Source organism: Phascolarctos cinereus, unplaced genomic scaffold (genome assembly GCF_003287225.1).
Source record: "Phascolarctos cinereus isolate Bilbo 61053 unplaced genomic scaffold, phaCin_HiC Scaffold_7;HRSCAF=346, whole genome shotgun sequence".
NCBI classification, from domain to species: Eukaryota; Metazoa; Chordata; class Mammalia; order Diprotodontia; family Phascolarctidae; genus Phascolarctos; species Phascolarctos cinereus.
In genome coordinates, this window is record NW_027556180.1 from 191,159,667 (window position 1) to 191,181,546 (window position 21,880).

General features: G+C 35.1%; 1 pseudogene; it reads left to right on the forward strand.

Moving 5' to 3' along the window:
• Nucleotides 1-14,037: 14,037 nt before the first annotated feature.
• Nucleotides 14,038-15,323, forward strand: LOC110202274 (protein disulfide-isomerase A6 pseudogene; annotated as a pseudogene).
• Nucleotides 15,324-21,880: the final 6,557 nt, after the last annotated feature.

Below are 21,880 nucleotides of genomic sequence, written 5' to 3' on the forward strand. Positions count from 1 at the left end.
AATAGCTATTTGAGTGGCATCCCTTCACAATATTTCTATGAAGCTACAGAAGAAATCAATAAAAGAGTGGTATTTCTCAAATGGACCATACTAGAAGATTCATGTTTAATTGATTAATGGCTTGGTATCTTGGCTGTACGGTATATTCATACATCTTTTCACAGTAATTTTTCTCTCTTCTGACCTTATGGAACTTTTTATTGGTACCACATATTTGACATTTTGGTATTTATTTCACTCAGTGGTCTATGAAATAACTCTCTGGACAGATCCTTGCCTCCTAGTTTTAGCTCTGTCTCTGAATCTGTCAATCATAGAACTTCCTCCTGGAGAGCAGATGTATTAAAGCTTCAGGCTTCTTTCTATTGCTTTTATGTCATATAATTGCTCCAAATTCTTAGGCTGCTTGAATTAATTTGAGGAGTGGGAGAATATTGGTTAAATGCTTTTTTTTAAAATATTCAAATCTGCATGGCCTCAGGTTAAGAATTATTGCTCAGAGTCTATCATTCTTGGGCCATTTATGTAATGGCTATTCGATTGAATTCTTTTGAATTCACACAACTATGCTGAAGTGGCATCCAAAAAGCCAAAAGGAATCCTCAGATTGTTGCTGAAATACCACTGTGCTCTCCAAAGAATGTAACCAGCCCTATCAGCTCATTGAAAGGTATGGTCATCTTTCACCCCTATCCAGCCTCAGAAATCAGCATTGTGACTCTCTAGGCTATTTAAATCTCACAATCATAATGCCCTGAAAAGCAATTATCTTAAAAGTTTGATGAGGCTCAAGGAGGCCACAAAAGACTCAGCAGAGGTGAAAAATAAGCAATGAATCTTTTTCTCACCCTCCTACATAATAATAAAGACCTTGATCCTTACATTTTCTTTGGATTCTGGCTTAGTTCATTCTAAGAATTGACTAACTCAACTCCCACTCAAAGCTGATAATTCAGATTCCCACAATAGAGCTATCACATTCTCTCAGAGCTAGGGTTGTTCGTAAGCCCCCACCAGTGTGTTTCCCCACTATGGTTTTGAGTTGGTTATCATCAGGCAAACTCAATTAGCACTTTTATGCCCTAAGGTAAGGAGCTGTTTTAGTATAGCTGTCCAAGTTGCATGGAGGAAAGAACTGTCAGGAAGTCAGGAAAATGCTGATCCTATCACAGTTTGTAATGAAAGTTTTGGCCATGGAAATTTAATAACAAAGAAAAATACAAATTGATCCTCTGTCCTTTGTGTTCCTTTCTCCTTTGTGATGGCAGAGTAGTAGTGGAAAAAGAGGCAAAAGATGCTGAAAATCATAGCTGTTACACCATGTTAATTTTGCTTTTGGCATACTAAGTTTCATATCCATGTCCAATGGTCAACAAGTTGACATAGGCTAGGAAGCACAAAATCATAGAAATGCAAACATTCAATTGCCTTATGGCTTCAATCAGAATCCTACTAACTTCTTCAGTTAGAACGTTCCTATCTATCCTTATATACTTTCTCTTCACCAAATAGAATGTAACTCCTTGAGGACAGGGACTAGATGCTGATAATAATTTTATCTTCAGGTTTAACACAAAGCATAGCACATAGTAAGCCTGTAAAACTGCTTTTTTATAAACAAAAATATAAATCTGGGAGGGGAAGATCCTCAAATGTTTTGTCAAGAACAGAAAATAATTGATATTTACACTCAATCTAAGTCATCAAAAATCTGAACAATGAGTTAAAGAGGGTTGTGCTGTTATTGACCATTCAATGAGAGCCAGAGTGATTTGTGTTTAAAGATAGTCAAGTAGCTCCATTTGAAACACAATATGCTGGTTCAGAGAATCATTGGATTCTTTAAAAATCATTATTTTTTTTAAAGCCTCATCCACTTTAGGTGTCCACTTCTCACCGAAATCTCACTATGGCTTGAAGAAGATGCCACATCTTTGTAAAATATTCTGGTACAAAGGCTAAACTAGGCTGACAATAAGTGAGTTAGGGTGATATGAGCCATGTGAAGACTTTCCCCAGCAGAATGGGCAAATGAACAATATGTTCAAAAGGTCATGGAGGCAGCTGATGAAGGTTCTATGAAGTACTTAAGAGCTTGGTCACAAATCAAAGACGCCAAAGTCATCCACTGAATCCTGGGCAACCTCCAGTTATCCTGACTTTTGTTTTGCCACTGGACTTTAATGACTGTGGAAGAAAGAGTGAGGCTTATGACTTTGTGTAGTTCCACCCCACTTAAATACAATTTATACACAAGTCAAAACACCACCCTATGATGTTGTTGATCCTCTGTGAAAATGACAGGCTAACAGCATCTTTCAAGAAAACATAAATGAAAACTACACAGGACAAAAGGTAAATTGTTTTAGCTTTTACAAAAATAAATCTAACCCCCAAGCCCAAAAATAACTTACAAGATATAAGCAACCAAAACGATCTTCCTATGGGCAAAGCACTCACATATAAGGATATAGTGTCCCAAGTACAATAAATGTGCTGAGTGGCTATAGTTGTGTGTAACTGCAAAGGTCTCAGAACAGACATCTGTAGCTTCATCTCCCCAACCCTTCTCCAAGAGAGACTTTCATTCCTATCATATTCTTTTTTTTTCAGAGATTATTCTGGGAGTATCCAAGCCCTCAGTTCTTCCAAGGTGGCATGATCCAAGGAGAAATGTGGTCACAAATACTCTGCTCTGTGCTTGGTCTGTGAATGACCACAAAATCTCTTCTCTGCCCTGGAACCATGATCATGGCTCACCTATAAAATGTGGGTAATAATATCACCTACCTTCCAGGGCCAACTGAATTGGCTGTGGCTATAAGACCTCACAGTCAGGGGAATCCACCACCACTCCAGGATCATTAAACATTTGTCATACAGAAAAATAATTCTAATATTCTTCTCCTCTTTGATGCTACCCCACTGCTTTAAGCAAAATACCTCTGTTGATTTTTGCGGGAGTGGAGGCAAAGCAGTGACTTGCTTGGGCTTTCCTCCAAACCCCTCCAAATACCTGTAAAATGGCTCTAAAAAATTCTAGAGCAGCATAACCCACAAAAAGACAGAGTGAAATAATTTAACAGCCCAAGACAACCTGGATGTTTGATTGGAAAGGTCTGTTTTGCCAGGCTGGGAGAGGAGCCCAGTTCAGGGTGGGTCATGCAGGTAAAGACCAGGCCTCAGGGAGCTTGAAGCAGGCCTCAAGGGACAGAATTGCAGGCAGCTGTGATGGTTTCCAGACTGCTCAAACCACAAACACCAAAGAAAATTTAAAAGGTCAGTAGGAAAGGTCTGTGACTGTGATAAGAGAGAAGCTTGGTCCCAGCCCCAGCTCCAGCACAACCCCAGGGTGGCAGCTGCTTCTGGATCTCTTGGCACACAGATAGAGGGAGAATTGAGTGGCTGATCAGAGAGGGATTCCAGGGATCTCTTTGCTGGTGCTGAGGCAGGATTTTATTGCTTTGCTTGTGCTTGGATCTGGGTAACAGTTCTGGGTGGTGATCCTGGGGCAAGGAGGCGGGTTGGCATGGTGAAGCTTGTGGTGGTGGTGGTGGTGGTGGTGGAGAGGGAATCCTGCTCACTTCCAAGGCAGTAAAAGTGCTTATGCTCACTCAGAGACCAGAGTCTAGTCCAGGAAAGGAATAAACACCTCACCCTTGATTGTACCATCTTGGAAGAATGGAAAATTTACAGGTCCCTAGAAGTATCTCTGACAACAGCTACACAAAACCACCAAAGCTTGGGACTGTATATTCTCCACACTGGAAGAAGACTCCTACTTTAACAAATACTTTAAAACTCAAATAATTGGCTGGTAAAATGAGCAAACAGCACCAAAAAAAAAAAGGGGAGACCATAGAGTTTTTCTTTGTTGAGATAGATCAAAACACAAAACCAGAAGAAGAAAACAAATTCAAAGCTCCTACATTCCAAGCTTTCCAAGAAAAATGTGAATCTGTCCCATTCCACAGAAAAGCTCAAAAAGCATTTTGAGCAGCAAGTAAGAGAAGTACAGGAAAAACTGGGAAGAGAAATGAGAGTGATACAAGAAAATCATGAAAAACAACTCAACAGATTGCTGAAGGAGACCCCCCCAAAAAAAAATACTGAAGAAAAGAGTACTTTGAAAAATAGACTAATTCAAACGGCAAAAGAGGTCCAAAAAGTTGATGAGGAAAAGAATGCCTTCAAAAGTAAAATTGGCCAAATGGAAAAGGAAGTCCAAAAGCTCACTGAAGAAAATTAGTCCTTAAAAATTAGAATGGAGCAGTAGGAAGCTAGAGACTTCATGAGAAATCAAGACATTATAAAACAAAACCAAAAGAATGAAAAAAAAATGTGAGATATTTCATTGGAAAAACAACTGACCTGGAAAGTAGATCCAGGAGAGATAATTTAAAAATTTTAGAGTAGATTAAAGCCACAATCAAAAAAAGAGCCTAGACATCATCTTTCAAGAAATTATGAAGGAAAACTGCCTGATATTCTAGAACCAGAGGGCAAAATAGAAATGGAAAGAATCCACTGATCACCTCCTGAAAGAGATTCCCAAAGAAAAACTCCTAGGAATATTGTAGCCAAATGCCAGAATTCCCAGATCAAGGAGAAAATATTACAAACAGCCTGAAAGAAACAACTCAAGTATTGTGGAAACACTATCAGGATAACAGAAGGTTTAGCAGCTTCTGCATTAAGGGACCAGAGGGATTGGAATATGATATTCTGGAGGTCAAAGGAGGTAGGAGTACAACCAAGAATCACCTATCCAGCAGATAATCCTTTAGGGGAAAAATATTGACATTCAGTGAAATAGAGGACTTTCAAGCATTTTTGATGAAAAGACCAGAGATAAATAGAAAATTCAACTTTCAAATACAAGGCTCAAGAGAAACATGAAAAGGGAAACAGTAAAGAGAAATCATAAGGGACTTATTAAAGTTGAATTGTTTACATTCCTACATGGAAAGATGATACTTGTAACTCATGAGACCTTTGTCAGTACTACGGCAGTTGGAGGGGAAATACATATATATATATATACGTATATATATGTATATATATACGTATATATATATATATATATGTATTTATAGATAGATAAATAGATAGAAGGCACAGGGTGAGTTGAAGATGAAAGGATGATATCTAAAAAAATAAATGAAGAGGTGAGAAAGGATTATAATGGGAGAAGGAGAAAGGGAAAGGTAGAATAGGGCAAATTATCTCACATAAAACAAGCAAGAAATAGCTTTTACATTGGAAAGAAAGTGGGGGAAGGTGAGAGGGAATGAGTGAATCTTATTCTCATTGGTTTTGGCTTAAGGAGGAAATAACATACACATTCAATTTGGCATGGACATTTATCTTACCCTACAAGAAAATAGGGGTGAAGAGGATAAGAAAGGGTGGATGATAGAAGGGAGGGCAGATTGGAGGAGGGGGTAATCAGAAGCAAGCACTTTTGAGGAGGGACAGGATCAAAAGACAGAATAGAATAAATGGGGGGGTGGGATAGGGTGAAGGGAAATATACTTAGTTTTCCACATGACTACTATGGAAGTGTATTGCATCACTACATATGTATAACCTGTATTGAGTTGCTTCTCTTCTCAATGAGGTTTGATGGGGAGGGAGGAATGGTGAAAATTTGGAACCCAAAGTTTTAAAAACAAATGTTAAAAATTGTATTCACATGCAACTGGGAAATAAGATACAGAGACAATGGGGTATAGAAATGTATCATGCCCTATGGGAAAATAGAAAAGGAAGGGGATAAGATGAGTGATAGAAGAGAGGGCAGATTAAGGGAAGGGGTATTCAGAATGCATGCTGTCTTGGGGTGGGGGGGAGATGTGAGATGGGGAGGAAATTTGGAATGCAAATCTTGTGGGAAAACTAAAAATAAATTAAGTCAAACTACCTGTCCTTTATCCTGGGAAGATGTTATTCATATTCCTGCTTTCCCTTTTTCCCTTGCATGGTATGGCCTCTCTACATATCTAAATATTTTTAATGGTGAAGTAGATTATCCTAAAATTATATTTTATTCTCCCATTCTTTTATAAATATTTTATTACATGTATAAACTTTAAATGAAAGAAATTTTGAGTTAAATCATTGGGACAAATTTTAAGACTCTCTTTGACAAAGTTGTAAATAGCCTTGGGAGTATCCAAACTGCAGAACACATAAACAAATACAAAATCATAAAATTATTTGAAGTAGAAAAAACACAAACATCTCATGGTCTGTCTCTTCCAAAAGAGTCAGAATTACACATACCAGCAAGTAAATGGCATAGTGAATTTTATAGCCACTGAAACCCTGGAGAAGTCATTGCAAAAATGAAATTTCAATTGGTATCTGAGGGTTTTACAAAGATTATACAAATGATTGCTTGTAGTAAGAGTTCATATGCATGGTCAGTGAATTAATTGTGAGCTAAGTAGTTACTACCCCTGAAAGCTAGAAGGTAGTTGACACAAAAAAAAGTTTAAGAAAACATAGAATATCAATTCAAAATAACAAAATAGGAAACATTTTCATTCACTGGTGCCAGAATGCTTAGGTAGGGCAAAAGCAGTAATTTCAGCAAATGTATGCATGGAAAACTCAAGAAGCCACTTAATGTTGTCCAAGAAGGATTCACTGAAGAGGATAACTTCAGCAAAATGTTTTACCTTGGAATGTGATGGAATTTAAAAACAACAACAATAAGAACCACAGAAACCTCAGAGTCTCCTTGAAATTAAAATTAAAGGAAAAAATAAGATGCCCCCCCATATCGTCAATACAAAAATAAACTTTAATAGCAAGCATAGTATATAAGTGCTATAGTATATTGCAACTTCGTGGACATCTGTAAAAATAAAGACAAGTAAATTAAAGTTATTTTTAATGAAATAAGCTGCTAGACAGTATTGAATCTCAATAGTGATTACCCAGGAAAAGATTTTCTTTTCTCTTTAAGCACAAAAAAAGAAGGCATCCTTAATGACTCCTCGGGGACAATGGTTTATTTTCAAATCTGCTCAGCAAAATCCATTGCTTTGTAGAACTTTCTGTGCTATGAGATGGGAATGTTGGATTTCTTGATTTAAGGACTATTTTCCTATAATCAAAACAGAAAATCAAGAAAACTGAAAATGAAAGAGATTTGATTTTGTTTGACAACAAAGAAAAAAAACTACAGAGTACACACAAAAAGCTCATACTATATCTTTGTTTAAAACATTTTCTAATATGAAAGTGAACAAGAGTAAATTAAGTAGATACTTTTGATCTTTCAATACTTTCTTTCAAATAATCCCTTTTAAATGGAAAACAAGACAAACAATGGTTATAAATATATCTACAAGTATGTATGTATGCATATATAAACACAGATATACAGACAGATAGATGTTTTGCAGAAGTATGATCTATTTTCATATTCCATTGAAAAGTCATACTACAATATTGTACCAAAAATGACTTAAAAAAAAATGAGTTATTATTTGGAGAATGAAATGTCTCACAAGTTATAAGGCTCTCGATGCTAATGAAATCATGCTGCTCTGTTATGATTAAAACCTGTATTAGAAATGCAAAGGAGTGTTATAGCAATGTGTCACAATTTTAAAAAATGGTCTTATAGACAGGAAGACATTGGTTCATTTTTTTTTTGCCTTTGACATATAATGACTGTGCAGCCCTGAGCAAGTAACAAACTTTCATTGACCCTAGATGATTCTCTAAAACTAAAAATTACAGAATAAAAGGAGATATGAGTGATGGCATTTATTCACTAGGAATTCTTTATGCTGAATAAATTACAAGTTCAGGGAAAAAAAACAAACTGGAGAACAGCCTTGTCTGTCAGAGGGACTTGCAAAGCTCAATGTAATTATGAGCTATGCCATGCAGATTTACTCAAGATGGACAGGTCATAGTGGAGAATTCTGATAAAAGTGATCCAACAGAAGGAAATGACAAATCACTCCAATATCTATTCCAAGAATCCCTCTGGAGAGCATTAAAATGAAAAATAACATGACATTGGAAGATAAGCCCCTCAAGTTGGAAGGTGTTCAATATGCTACTGGTGAAAAGTAGAAGACAAGTATAGATAGTAGCATGGAAACAGCAAACACGAACTTGAACAGAATTGAAGATATAGTAGGGGATAGAAAGGACATGGTGTGCTATGGTCAATGGGGTCAGGAAGAGTTGTACATGACTGGATGGCTCAACAAAAACAAAAATGTACATTACTCACTGCACTGTCAGAGCTGGAATTCTTTAGGTGAATCTGCGTGCACATTGTGGACATGAGATTTGTAATGCTTGTCCTAACCAATTTAATATTCCCATTTTAGTAGGAAACCAGAAAACGTAGCAGAACAACTAGCTAGTTAGGAAGACTTTTGTTGTCCAGGGCTTCTTGATCTTTTTCAGAGTAAATTTTAGCTGACCTCAGAGGTACCTTCTAAAGGGATGCAGACATCTTGGTTTCTGACTTCTCCAAATAGCAACAAAGATACTGCTTTCTGATTTATAGTATTTACAGACATTTTCTCCCTAGACCCCCACTTCTCTCTGACTTTCCAATTTATTTTGTTTCTCCCTTAACCCTGACTTTGCCATAAATACCTCAAAAAGTCCCAAATGACTCGAATATGTAAAAATACCTGACCCTTTCCTACTTCCCTTTCAACAGATGAAAACATTATCTCACTGCTCCACCTTACAAGCTTCTTCTTCTCAGCCAATAAATGCATTTATAATCTTTGTAAACTGTGACCAGACTCTTATTCATTCCAGGTCCCACTTTTGGACCTGGGGTTTCTTTCATTTTAGCAGCTCACAGGTTTTTTTTTTAAATTTTAACAACATCTAACTGCATTAGTAGTAAAAAAAAAAAAAGATAGATGGATAGATGATAGAGAGAACTTTTTTTAATGACTTGGACTTACTTGTTTTTGTTGTTGCAAGCAAGCAATAATTGGTTTATGGACCAAATATCAGAAGAACAGAGAGCTATATTGTTTAAAAGATTAATAGAATCAGCATCCATTTTTCCCTAAAAAGTTAATCCAATTTTAATCCAAATGCTGCACCTCTAAGGAAATGAAAAAAAACAATAGAAGACATGATATGAATAAATACTGTGTGCAAAAGAAAACACAGAGATTCTGTCAAAGTTCAGAATTTCTTATAGGTTATGTTTAAGAGTTTTTTTTTCTAGTATTAAAGGTCTTTCAAGGTTTCTATTTATGTTAGAATAATACTTCATAGATGGGAGTCTGTAATCTGCTGATTTTCTTCCACTCTCTTTTGCAACTTCAAAACTTCTCTATCTCTAAGCTATCAAGTAAAAATGAGTTTCTTTGCAAGTTGAAGTTCTTCTTTTATTGTGTTACCAAATTTTAATTATTGGAAAGGTCATATTTTGTATAGCATAAATCTGTAATATATATGAATACATGTACATAGTTGTATAAAATAAAGATAAGCACCTATCTATATAATATCTTTATTTCTCAATCTATCTATAAAATTTTTTTAAAAAATCAGTAAGTTCTACTTTGTGCTGGTACATTGATTCTTTTACTAGGCACTTAAATGACTTGTCAAGGGTCACACAAATAGTCCCAGTCACTTACACTAGGTCCACTATCAGTTACCCTAAATATCTTCCTTCCTTCTTTCCTCTTTTTCAATATCGTTTATTTAGCATGATAGCAACTACTTCACTCATTCAGTAAACAAGCATTTATTAAATGTTTCATATGTGCCAGATTCAGGGGAAAGTGACGTTTAATTAACCTTACTATCTCTGCCCCTTTTCTCCTATTGTGAATAATTTTCTGTTTGAATATCCCAAATATCCATCAGATGCTTTTCTTCTGTCATTGTTGTAATAGTATGAAGGAAAGCAAATTATACTACTTCTTCCTACTCTGCCATCTTTCTTTATCATTTATTATGAATCATTTTCATTTTTGGACATTGAAAATTTAATTTTCATTTCTTTCTTATCAGATTTACTAATAATTTTTCAAATTTCCTAGATTTTTTAGCTTCTGGATTTATTCATTCATTTGATAAGAAAGGGGGAAAAGAACAGACTGATGAATTGGGCATGCAACTTAAAATCAAAACAAAACTGTAAAACCAAAAGATTCAAAGGGAAAAGAAACCTAGAAATTCTGAAAACAAAAAAATAGAGTAAGGAGATTAAGAAGAAAAAAAGAATGAATAAATCAAGTTAGGGCATGGGTTCTTTAATTAAAATAAATAAACATTTCAAAAATGCTTATTTCAAACAAAAAGAGACATAGGAAAACCAAAGTACTAGATAAAAATGAAAAGTGAAAATTCACAATAAATTAAAATAAACTATTAGGAACTATTTTGCCAAATTATTCACCAACCTAACAAGCAATAATGAAAGAGATGGAAATATATATATGTATACATACATATACATACACACATGTATATATGTATATATGTATGTATATGTACGTATGTATATGTATTTATTTATTTATGTACATCTATATAGAAACAGTCACTCACACACACACACACACACACACACACATATATATATATATCAATCTATCCATCTATCTAAAATGCCCGAAATAATGGAATTAGAAATAAAACAATCTCAGAAAAAGTTTAATAAACCTTGAATGAGCTAGCTGCTAGGAGGAGAGATGTGTTTGAGAAGAACACCCAGGACCAGATGGATTTATAAGTGAATTATATCACATATTCAAAGAATAATTAATTCCCTTATTTACCTAAACTGAAAAAAAAAAGATGTGGTCTTGCCAGATTTCTTAATCTGATCATAAAAACGTGATACTGATAACTAAATCAGGGAGAGTCAAACAGAGGTATAGAACTATAGAAAACTTTTTGAGGTTCTAGAATAAAACATTATCACTTCTTTCTTGACATTTAAATCCCTTCACAAGTTCCACTCTACTTTTAATGATTCATGATGATACAAATGTCTCCTTGTTATTCCCTGTTTGACTTTCTACCTCTTTCTACTCCATGTTTGCACATCCTTCTCTATGACTGGAATATTCTCTATCCTCATTTCTACCTCTTACACTCCTTAGATTCTTTCAAAATTTACATTAAGTGCAATTTCCTATATAAAGTCTTCACTGAAATTTCCCAGGTACTAGTAGTTCCTGACGTTGTAAACTATTTTGCTTTGGCCTTGTTTAGATACTAATATGTGTACACACTTTTTCTCTTAATAAAATACAATCTTCTTAACAATGTAGAGTATTGGGGCAGCTAGGTTTTGCAGTAGATAGAGCACTGATCCTGGAATCAGGTGCACCTGAGTTCAAATCTGGCCTCAGACATATAACACTTACTAGACGTGTGACTCTGGGAAAGTCACTTACCTTACCCCCAACTGCCTCACCAAAAAAATAAAAATAAAAGAAATAAAAGCTGTAGACTATTTCTTTACTTTTTTTCTTTCTTTCTACCCCCAGCACCTTGCACAGTGCTTGGCATGTTGTTCAGTAGTGTCTGACTCTTTGTAACCCCACAGATCATATCATGCCAATACTGGTCAAGAAGCATTTCTTGGCAAGGATACTGGAATGGTTAGCCATTTCCTTCCCCAGAGGCAAGCAGTGATTAAATTATTTTCCCAGGGTCACTTAAGGATTCTATACATGAGACAGGATTTAAATTCAGGTCTTGCTGACTTCAGACCTACCACTCCATCCACTGAGCCATTTAGCTTCCTCTAGCAGCAGACTTGAAATGAATACTTGTTGATTGATTCATTACTTCTCTTCCTTTGACCATCTCCATGATTCTACAATTGAAATCTTATCTTAATTTAAATGAGTATTACTCCTTGTTTAAAACTTCTCCAAAATCATTTCTTCTCAATTCACTCATAGCATCCTCACCTAAGGAGGTTTCTTTTCAGAAATGAAAAAAAAAAACCCTAAACCAATACAATATCTAATTCCACATAGCACAGTATAAATCCAAAATCATCACCTATCTATTACCCAGAGAAAGTAGGTACATTTTCTTATCAGAGCTCTAAGGCTTGACCTTTATCATTGTAATCTATCAGTGTACTTAGAACTTCTTGAGCAGATCACCCTTTGATGATCATTATCTCCCCCTTTCCTTTAAGAATGGAAAAAAGTTGGATTTATCCTCTGGATGGGTTTTCACAGCAAGGCCATATTTATGCATTTTTTTTCTATTTGTGGTAGTTGTATACACAGGACTAGATTTTGAACTGCTTGAGGGAAATTCTGATTATTAATTTTGCATTGTCATTCCTTTATGCTGTTCCATAAAAAAGTCTAAACCTATGATTTCAGTTATATAGATAACTCTTTTAAAGAACTCCCTCTTCCTGTGCAAATCTTTATTGTTTCTGCAGTAAGAATAAGAAAGATTACTACTTTTCCCTGTACAAGTCTTTAGCTTTCCAAACCTTCCTAAATGTACATTATATAAGAACAGAGAGATCAAATGACATGCTCAGGATCACATAGCTAATATGTGAAAGTAGGACTTCAACCTAGGTCTTTCTAATTCCAAGGACAGCTCTCTATCCACTGTACCATGATGAATCTTAGATTAATGGCCCCAAATGTTCATTTCTTTCTATAATTAATTACAGCATATGTCACATCAAATTAAATAGCTAATAAGAATTTGTGGACACAGAGAAAACACTCAACACAAGTGAATAATAGAGGTATAGTCTCATCCTTAATACTAAACTTGTTTTAAGATTCTAATAGTTCATTATAATAGCATCACTACTATGCTAGTCATGAAAAATGGAATCATTGTTAATGTTTCTAAAAAGCTCAAGAGCCCTGGGACCCCAAGAGAGCTCCAATGCAATTATGAAAGGCTTCTCCTCACCATTCTTTCTTTCCTCCCTTGCTTTTCTTTATTGCTATTTATTCTTTAAGGCCTTTTTTTTCCATTGGTAATAACCATTTAATTTTCCTAAGCAAATTGCCTCCCTTTTAGATTGTAAACTACTCAAAAGCAGGTTCCATTCATTTGACAATTCATCCTAATGCCTCCAGCATTTTAGTCCAATACACTGTACTGGGAGATAATAAGTATGATAGAGATGCTTATTAGGTAAGCCACAAGAGATTTAGGTATTCACTAAAATGCACACTCATAACAATTTCCTCTTATCAGAACAGAACTACTAGGGTATGGTAACCAATTTAAAGAAAGGTTTTGCCTCAAGAGAATCCTCAGGTTTAAAGTTTCTGTAACAAATGTGTTTCGGTGCTTGATAATTGCTATCAAATGGCATGATGATACAATTCCAAATGTGCTAACTCTGTGAAATATGATACATATTTTGAAATGTATGTATGTGTAATATGAAATAAAATAGATGTCAAAAATGGTGTATATGAGACACTATATCTAGATGAATGAAAAGGTCCATAGTATTGGACATTCTATATTGTAGAATATTTGAAGTAGAGGTGAAGTTGCAAGGATGGCTACAGACCTGTTATGGTCTATTTGATGATGTATTGAAAACTTTCCATCACCTTAGATCACCTATAATTTATAGTTGTAGAGGTGTATTTGGTGAATTGAGAGTTTGACAACCACAACCATACAACTAATATGTGACAATCAATATTTAAGCCTACGTTTTCCTCATTCCCAGGCCAGCCCTCTTTCCACTATGCTACATTGCCTTTTTATGGATTAACAAATGCAAGATAGCACTTTAAAGGATAATTATGTGTTTTATATATCTTGTCAAGTGACTAAAGCCATTTCTCATATGCAGCATACACTTTTAAATATCCCTGCCATTGTACTCTTTCCCCCTCCCAAAAGATACCTCATCTTCACCTCTGCTTTTAAGAATAACTAGTTTCCTTCAAGACTCAACTCAAAGAAGCAGGTGAGCAAGGATTGCAGCAGCAGCTCTTATTGCAGAAGTACCCCCAGGGAGCTTCTCAACATGACAGTCTAACATTCTGACTGATAAGCTGTGCCTTATTTCTGGGTGTGAGTAGCTTATCCTCCTCTAGTGATGATACAATAGATATGATAGATGATGGATAGAATACCTCAATTTCAAGCATGTAGTTATTCAAAGTAACAGTTTGTGGCTTATAGAATTCTATGCTCCATGGTGTGGTCATTGCCAAAAGTTAGCACTGGAATGGAAGAAAGCAGAAATTGCATTAAAAGATCCAATGAGAGTTGGTGCAATTGATACAGATAAACATCAGTCCCTAGGTAGACAATATGGAGTCCAAAGATTTCCCACTATTAAGATCTTTGGATCCCCCCCAAAAAAAATAGAACAGAAGATTACCAGGGTGGTAAAATTGGTGAAGCTATTGTAGATGCTGCTCTTAATTCTTTACAACTGGTAAAGGAACACTTTGGAGGAAGAAGTGGTAGATATAGTTGTAGTCAAGTGAAGATTCAGGTAAGAAGGATGTGATTGAACTGAAAGATAATACTTTTGATAAAAATGTGATTGACAGCGATGATATTGGTTGGTATAATTTTATGCTGTTTGGTGTAGACACTGCAAAAACTTAGAACCCAAGTGGACAACTTTAGCCACAGAAATAAAGGAACAGACAAAAGAAAGGTGAAGTTAGCTGCTGTAGATGCTACAATGAATCAGGCATTGACTACCTAATATGAGATTGGAGGATTTCCCATGATCAAATTTTTCCAGAAGGGAGAACCACTTATGGATTACAATGGTGGGAGGACAAGATCTGACATAGTTTCCAAAGCTCTAGATTTATTTTCTGATAAAACCCCACCACCTGAGCTGCTTGAGATTGTTGATGAAGCAGTGGCAAAGAAAACTTGTGAAGACCACCAGCTCTGTATATTTGCTGTATTGCTTCATATCCTTCATACTGGTACAGCAGGCAGGAATTCTTACTAAGAAATTCTACTAAAGTTGGCAGTAAAATACAAAAGAGAATTGTGGGGATGGCTGTGGACAGAAGCTGGAGCTCAGCACAAGCTTGAAACTACATTGGGAATTGGAGGTTTTGGGTACCCTGCAATGGCAGTTGTCAATAAAAAGAAGGTTAAATTTGCTCTTTTGAAAGGATCTTTCAGTGAGCAAGGAATTAATGAGCTTCTGTTGGTCGTGGCTCCACAGCACCAGTAGGTGGTAGTGTTTTCCCTAAAATAAGCACTGTAGCCCCTGGGATGGCAAAGATGGTGAGCTTCCCATTGAATATGACGTTGACCTCACTGATGTAGAACTTGATGACTTAGGAAAAGATGATTTGTGAGATATGACATATACTTCTTGGGAGTGGATTTCTCCAGCAGTGGTGGAAAATCCTTTGCAATCAAATGGATATACCAGTAGCCTTTTTGAAAAACTGAAGCGGCATTGTTGGGTCATTTGAAACATTGTAATAATGCACTGTTTGCATCTCAAGAAAAAAACATTGAAAAATTATATGAACTGTTGTTCATCAATGAATTTGATTGTATTCTTCCAAATAATATTTTCAAGATAATTGATTTTTTATTGCTGTTAAAAATAATTTTTCCATCCCCCAAAAAGAAGACTCAACGCAAATGTCACCTTCTTACATAAAATATTCCCTGATACCCTCAGCTGCTAGTACCTCTCACCCAGCAATCATTGTGTATACATTTTATATATGCCATTATGAATTCTATATATATATTGTCCTTCACATTGATTCTTACTTTTTTTTTAAATCCCCAGTGATTAGCAAAGTGATGAGCGCTTTAGTGGATGCTTAATAAATGGTTGTTGATTAGTTGAATCTGCTAGGCAAACATTACCAATTCAATCAGGCATTTTTTCAATATGTCCTTATTGCTAACAAGTCTTCTATTTCAGGGTTTTGGGTGGGGAAAGTGAGGGAGTGCTCTAACATTATAAGAATTTTAAGGAGATCATAGCACTTGAAATCAGAATACATGACTTTTAGTCTTATATCTGCCACTCATTTTTTTTGGCCTTAGTCCCAGCACTTGATCTTTCATTTTCTTTACTCCTGAGAGGAGAACAATGGATATGAGAATCGGTGTGATATAGTGAGAATATCACTGGACATTGTTCCTTACTACTATCTTCTGGCTTATCTCTTCAAAGTCCTCCAAGCTTCTGTTTGCATCTGTTAAGGTACAGTGACTCAAACTTTCCCTTGAGAAGGGGAAGCTACTGTCTGTTTAATCATAGTTATCTCACCCAGCCAAAAGCAAAAACAAATAAAAAATGAAATAAAAAAGACAGAGCATGTCTGTCTAAGATTAGATCTTACTTTTTTGTTCTAATTTCTGAATTTAATGTTTATTACTAATAAGAAATTTAAGAGAAATAGTGTTTTAAGTTATAATTCTTGCTCTGAAGTAACTTATAATCTAGCCTAGAAAAATAGGAAAGAATGTTTCCCCCTAGCACACTGACCTTTTTGCTGTTCCTCCAATAAGACACTTGTTTCCCTATTCTGGGCATTTTCACTGTCTGTCCCCCATGCCAGGAATAATCTCTCTGCCTATCTCCTCATCTCATCAATTTTATGGTATTCTTCAAGACCCACCTTCTACAGGAAACCCTTTCCAATCCCTTTTCAATCTCTCTTGATTATCTCCAGTATATCCTGTACACATGATTTTATCCATCCTCCATTAGAACATTAAGCCAGGATTGTCTTTTTCATTTCTTTGTGTCATCAGCATTTAGCACAGTGCTTCACATGTAGGCAGATATTAATAAATATTTATTGATTGACTGATTCCCTACCTTTTCTTCTCCCATGAAATCCTTTACTTTGGGGAAGCTAAGTGGTACAGTGGATTGAGCACTTGGCCTGAAGGGAGGAAAACCAGAGTTCAAATCCATACTCAGATAATTGCTAGCTATATAACCCTGGGCAGGTCACTTAATCTCTGTATACTTCAGTTTCCTAATTTGTAAAATGAGCTGGAGAAGGAAATGGCAAAATGAGGATATCAATAACCTCACAGTGCTATTGTATATCAAATGAGATAATAATTATAAAGTGTGGAGCACAATGCTTAGCACATAAAAAGCACTATATGGGTATTAGCTAGCTATTACTACTTACCTCCTCTAAGCTGCTATGGAACGTTACTGAGTGGCTGCATACTCTTAAGAGGACTGAATATTTAAAAAAGTCTATAGGATTAGAACACTGAAACTGCAATTCAGCAATAGTGTCCTTTAAGAGTCTAGGTGCAACTAAGACACCTGTCTTAGTAGTGCAGTGGAGCAAGTACAAGGCCAGGAGCCAGGAAAATCCGAGTTCAAATCTGATCTCAGACATTTACTAGCTATGTGACTTTAGGCAGGTCATTTATTCCTGTTTGTCTCAGTTTCTTCATCTTTAAAATGAGCTGGAGGAGGAAATAGCAACCTACTCCACAATCTTTGTCAAGAAAACCTCAAATCAGGTCAGTCATATCTGACTGAAGAACAAAAAAATTATTCCCTTAGAATGCTAATAAAACTTTGTTTTCTGTTTGACCTCTTACCTTTAATCCACAATCAAACATCTGCTAATGGAAATGTTTATCCCAAGAGTTTTCATTCCCCTTGGTTGGAAGGATTCCTTGATATAGTTATGGTGGCAGACTATAGCTTAGAAAAAAAATGAAGATTAATATATAGTTGATTGAAAGAAATGGATTTGGAGTCAGAAAGATCTGAGTTTAAGTCTTGCCTCTGCCATACTGGCTGTGAGACTTTGGGTAAGTCATTCAACATCTCATTTAAGCTAATATTTATAGGAGTCTATAATAATATGTACTTCTCAAAATTCTTTGCAACATTTCCAAGCTCCTTAATAGTTCTAGGCAGAAAATATGGGAAACCACATACAGGAAAGAACAATTTTGTTCTTTTATTATGTGTCAACATAAGAAATTCATCACCTGATGGCCAAACTACTAAGGAAGAAAAGCCTCTATGTACTGAGATTTTTGTTAGTAGGTCCAAACTGATATTTTGGTGTTACTAAAATCCTTTCAAGATTGATAGGACCTACCAGAGTTTGCACTCTATTGTCAAAGCCTTAAAAAGGGCATAATTACCTAGAAATCATGATGTAGAGTCTCCTCTACATCATAATAAGTATTCAGGAAAGACAAATGTAGACTAGGTTATAGTATTATTAGGTAGATTAAAACTTTTCAAAGAATGCAAATAAGAGTTATTAGTAAATCATTCTTAGAAGGAAGGAAGTTTTTTAATGGAGTAACCTAGGGATCTATACTTTTCTTTGTGTTAGTCAACATTTGAATTGATAATCTGGGCGTAAGCATAAATGTCAAGTTGACAAATCTGAAAATAAGATTAAGCCCAGAGGAATTCCAACAGATCCAAAAATATCTTGGCAGACTATAATGATAAGTCAAACTGAATATGATGAACTTTTAGAGGTAGAGATAAAGGCAAAGTCCTACTTTTTTTAGCTTAAAAATTAACTACCTAAGTGTGGGATAGCGAGAGATGGCTTAAGAAATATTTGTTTGTAATATACCTTTGTAGTTTAGTAAACTGTAAATAATGTTTGTCATGGCATGAAAAATAATCCATTGAAAATTTAGATTACATAGTTTCCAGAGCAAGTAAGGTGACAATATGCATGTCTCCTGTCCTTGTTAGTTATTATTTGCAATGTGGTGCTACATTTTTTAGGGCAGCTAGTTAGCACATTGGATAGAGTGCTAGACTTGTAGTCAGGAAGACTCAACTTCCTGACATCAAATCTGGCTTCAGATACTTACTAGTTGTGTGACTCTGGGCAAGACATTTAACCTTGCTTGCCTCAGTTTCCTCATCTGCAAAATGAGCTGGAGAAGGATATGGCAAGCCACTTCAGTATCTCTGCCAAGAACTCAGACATGACTAGAGTAAGCAAAACAACTACAGAACTGATGACACTATATTTTTAAAAGTCATTTCAAAATGGAGTTAATTCAAAGAAAGCAAATGATAAGGTAAAGATGAGAAGCATCCAGTCCTATATACCAGGGATAAAAGAAGACTTGGGTGGCAGTAGGGTGGATAACTCTAAAATTAAAAGACTGTCCCAGGTAATGGGTATTAGTCTTGTTATAATTATCCCAGTAACCAGAATTAGAATCAGCAAGTCAAAGTTTCAGAAAGGCAAGACTTTATTAAACAGATGTTAAAAAAATATGCTAATATCCAAAGATACACATATGTACCTTCTTCAGGAAAACAGAAAAAAAAAAAGCATTTTCCAAGTACTCAGATCCTTCAAATATGGTCTAGGTGATGAGTTGTAATCCAACAGACATTCCTGTTCAGGTTAAGGCATTAGTGTTTCCTAAAACCTGAAATTTCTTCTAGTCCCAAGATTCTGTGAAGTCATTTGCCTATCTGCATGTTATACTTTGAACAATAAGCATTTCTTTCCTTTTTTCACTATAGATGTTTAAACTGATATATTTTGAATTATTGTTAAATTCACTCAAAAGACTTTATACAAGTCTAGGACTCAGAACAATTAGTTCAGTGGAACCTGTGAATAAGAAAATTTGGAAAAGCTGGCAATGGAAAGAATTAATTCTTATGTTTGGATTTTGTATGAGACATACACCTTGGCATTAATGAAAAATAAATTGATGTAGATTTCTCCTTATTTATATTTTAACATCGCTCATAGAATATATCTATAGAAAATTATTTTCTTTGTTATAGACAATGAGATCACCATATTTTGACCCTAATATCACAGTGCCATATGAGGAAATATAAATGTCACTAAAAAGACTAAAGACAGGAAAAGTAGTTTGACCAGATCCAAAATAAACACAAGAGAGCCACATTGGAGATGATTCATTTTTGAGGATATGGAATGATGTATTCTCAAGCTGTATTCAAGGAAAGAAGATACTGAGAGATGGGAAAATAAAATATTTTACATTATTTCTACCAAAAAAGGAGGAATCATTTATTGACCATAAAAAAACAATGAGCACAAAAACCCACCTTAATTTGTTTCCTCCAACAATAATTTTCCCCTGTCTATTTTGAGATCATAAAAATTATTTGATACATGTAAAAGAAGTGGGCTAGGCATGGAGCAAAGGGAAGAAATGAATAAGTTGCTATGGGGACAGGCTAATTTGTGTCCATTACACTTGTATTTAGGAAGACCTAGGTCCAAATACTGCCTCAGAGGTTCATTAGTCATGTGATAATGGGAAAATTAATTGAACTCGATGCTCTAACACTTTGCTTTATTGGCAAGATGGGTGGGATGGAGCATATATACTCTTTGTATCCTTTTAGCTTTAATTTATGAACCAATAACAATAATGTAACAACAAGAGTAAGATTTTAGTATGTTGATTGAACTTCTTTTTTAGGATTTAAAACAGACTGCAATAAGAGCCCCAAATGATTAGGAGATAGTGATGACTTTCAGTCTACACCACTTGAAGAATATTGGAAAGTGGAGGGGAAGGAAAGTCTTCCTTCCCTTCCTATGAAGGAATATGGGGAGGAGAGAGGAGTTACAAAGATTTGTCTAACAAATAGTTCCACAAGTAATCAGGACTTCCAGATGTTATGTCCAGATAGCCTGATACACCATCAGATATATTTTTTCCTGCTTCTACTTTCATTTTTTTCTCTACCTTATAAGCAAGTCATTTTTTTTTATTTCATGGTCTTTGAGAGTACTATTAAATTAGTAGGATAAACTAGTCAACCTTTAAAACAAGATGAGCACATTTCTATTCTAAAGGATTGATTATGTGATTCATAGAAGGCAGAGGTCAATTAAACTTGATTCTTAGGTAATTCAATTTTATTTTACTTTAAATTTTATTAATTGCTCTTTTGATTTTCACAAGGTCCTATTCCTAATTCTAATTAGATATTTAAGATTTTCTCTCTAGGTGTTTGTTTTTTAAGTTGCATGTCCAATTTGTTGGTCAGCTCTTTCTTTTATTGATGTAAGTGTTTAGAGATATACATCTCCCCTTAAGTTTTGCTTTGGTTATATTGCACAGATTTTGGTCTGTTGTCTTATTGTTTATATATATATATATATATATATATATTATACACACACACACACACACACATATATATACATATATATGTATGTATGTACGTATAATTTAGTGTTTAATCCAATTACATGTAAAATAATTTTAATCTTATTTTTAATTTTAATTTCCAAATTCTCTCCCTCTGTTGCTCTTCTCCCCCCTCTCCTTTGAGAAGACAAGCAATATGATATATGTTTTACATGTACAGTCATGCAATATATATTTCCATGTTAATCATGCTGTGCAAGAAAACACAGGCAAAAAAAAGAAACAAAAAACAATAAAGTATAGCCATGTTGCACAACGACTAACCTTGATAGACTTAGCCCTTGTCAGCAATGCAAGCATCTAAGACATCTCCAAAGGTCTCATGATGGAAAATGCTATCCATATCCAAAGACAGAGCTATGAAGTTTGAATGCAGATCGAAGCCTACTATTTGCTATTTTTTTCTTCTGTTTTGTTTTGTTTTCTCTTTCTTGTGGTTCTTCCTATTGGTTCTAATTCCTTCTTACAACATGACTGATATGAAAATATGTTTAATAGGACTCTACATGCATAGTCTATGTCACATTGTATGCCATCTTGAGGAGGGAGGTGGGAAGAGAGAGGGAGAAAAAATTTAAAACTCAAAAGCTTATGGAAGTCATTATCAATAAATCAAAATAAATTAGTAAAAAAAATGAAGTTAAGAAAATGTGTGTTTCAATCTGCATTTAATCTCCATCAGTTGTTTCTCTGGAGATGAATAGTGTTT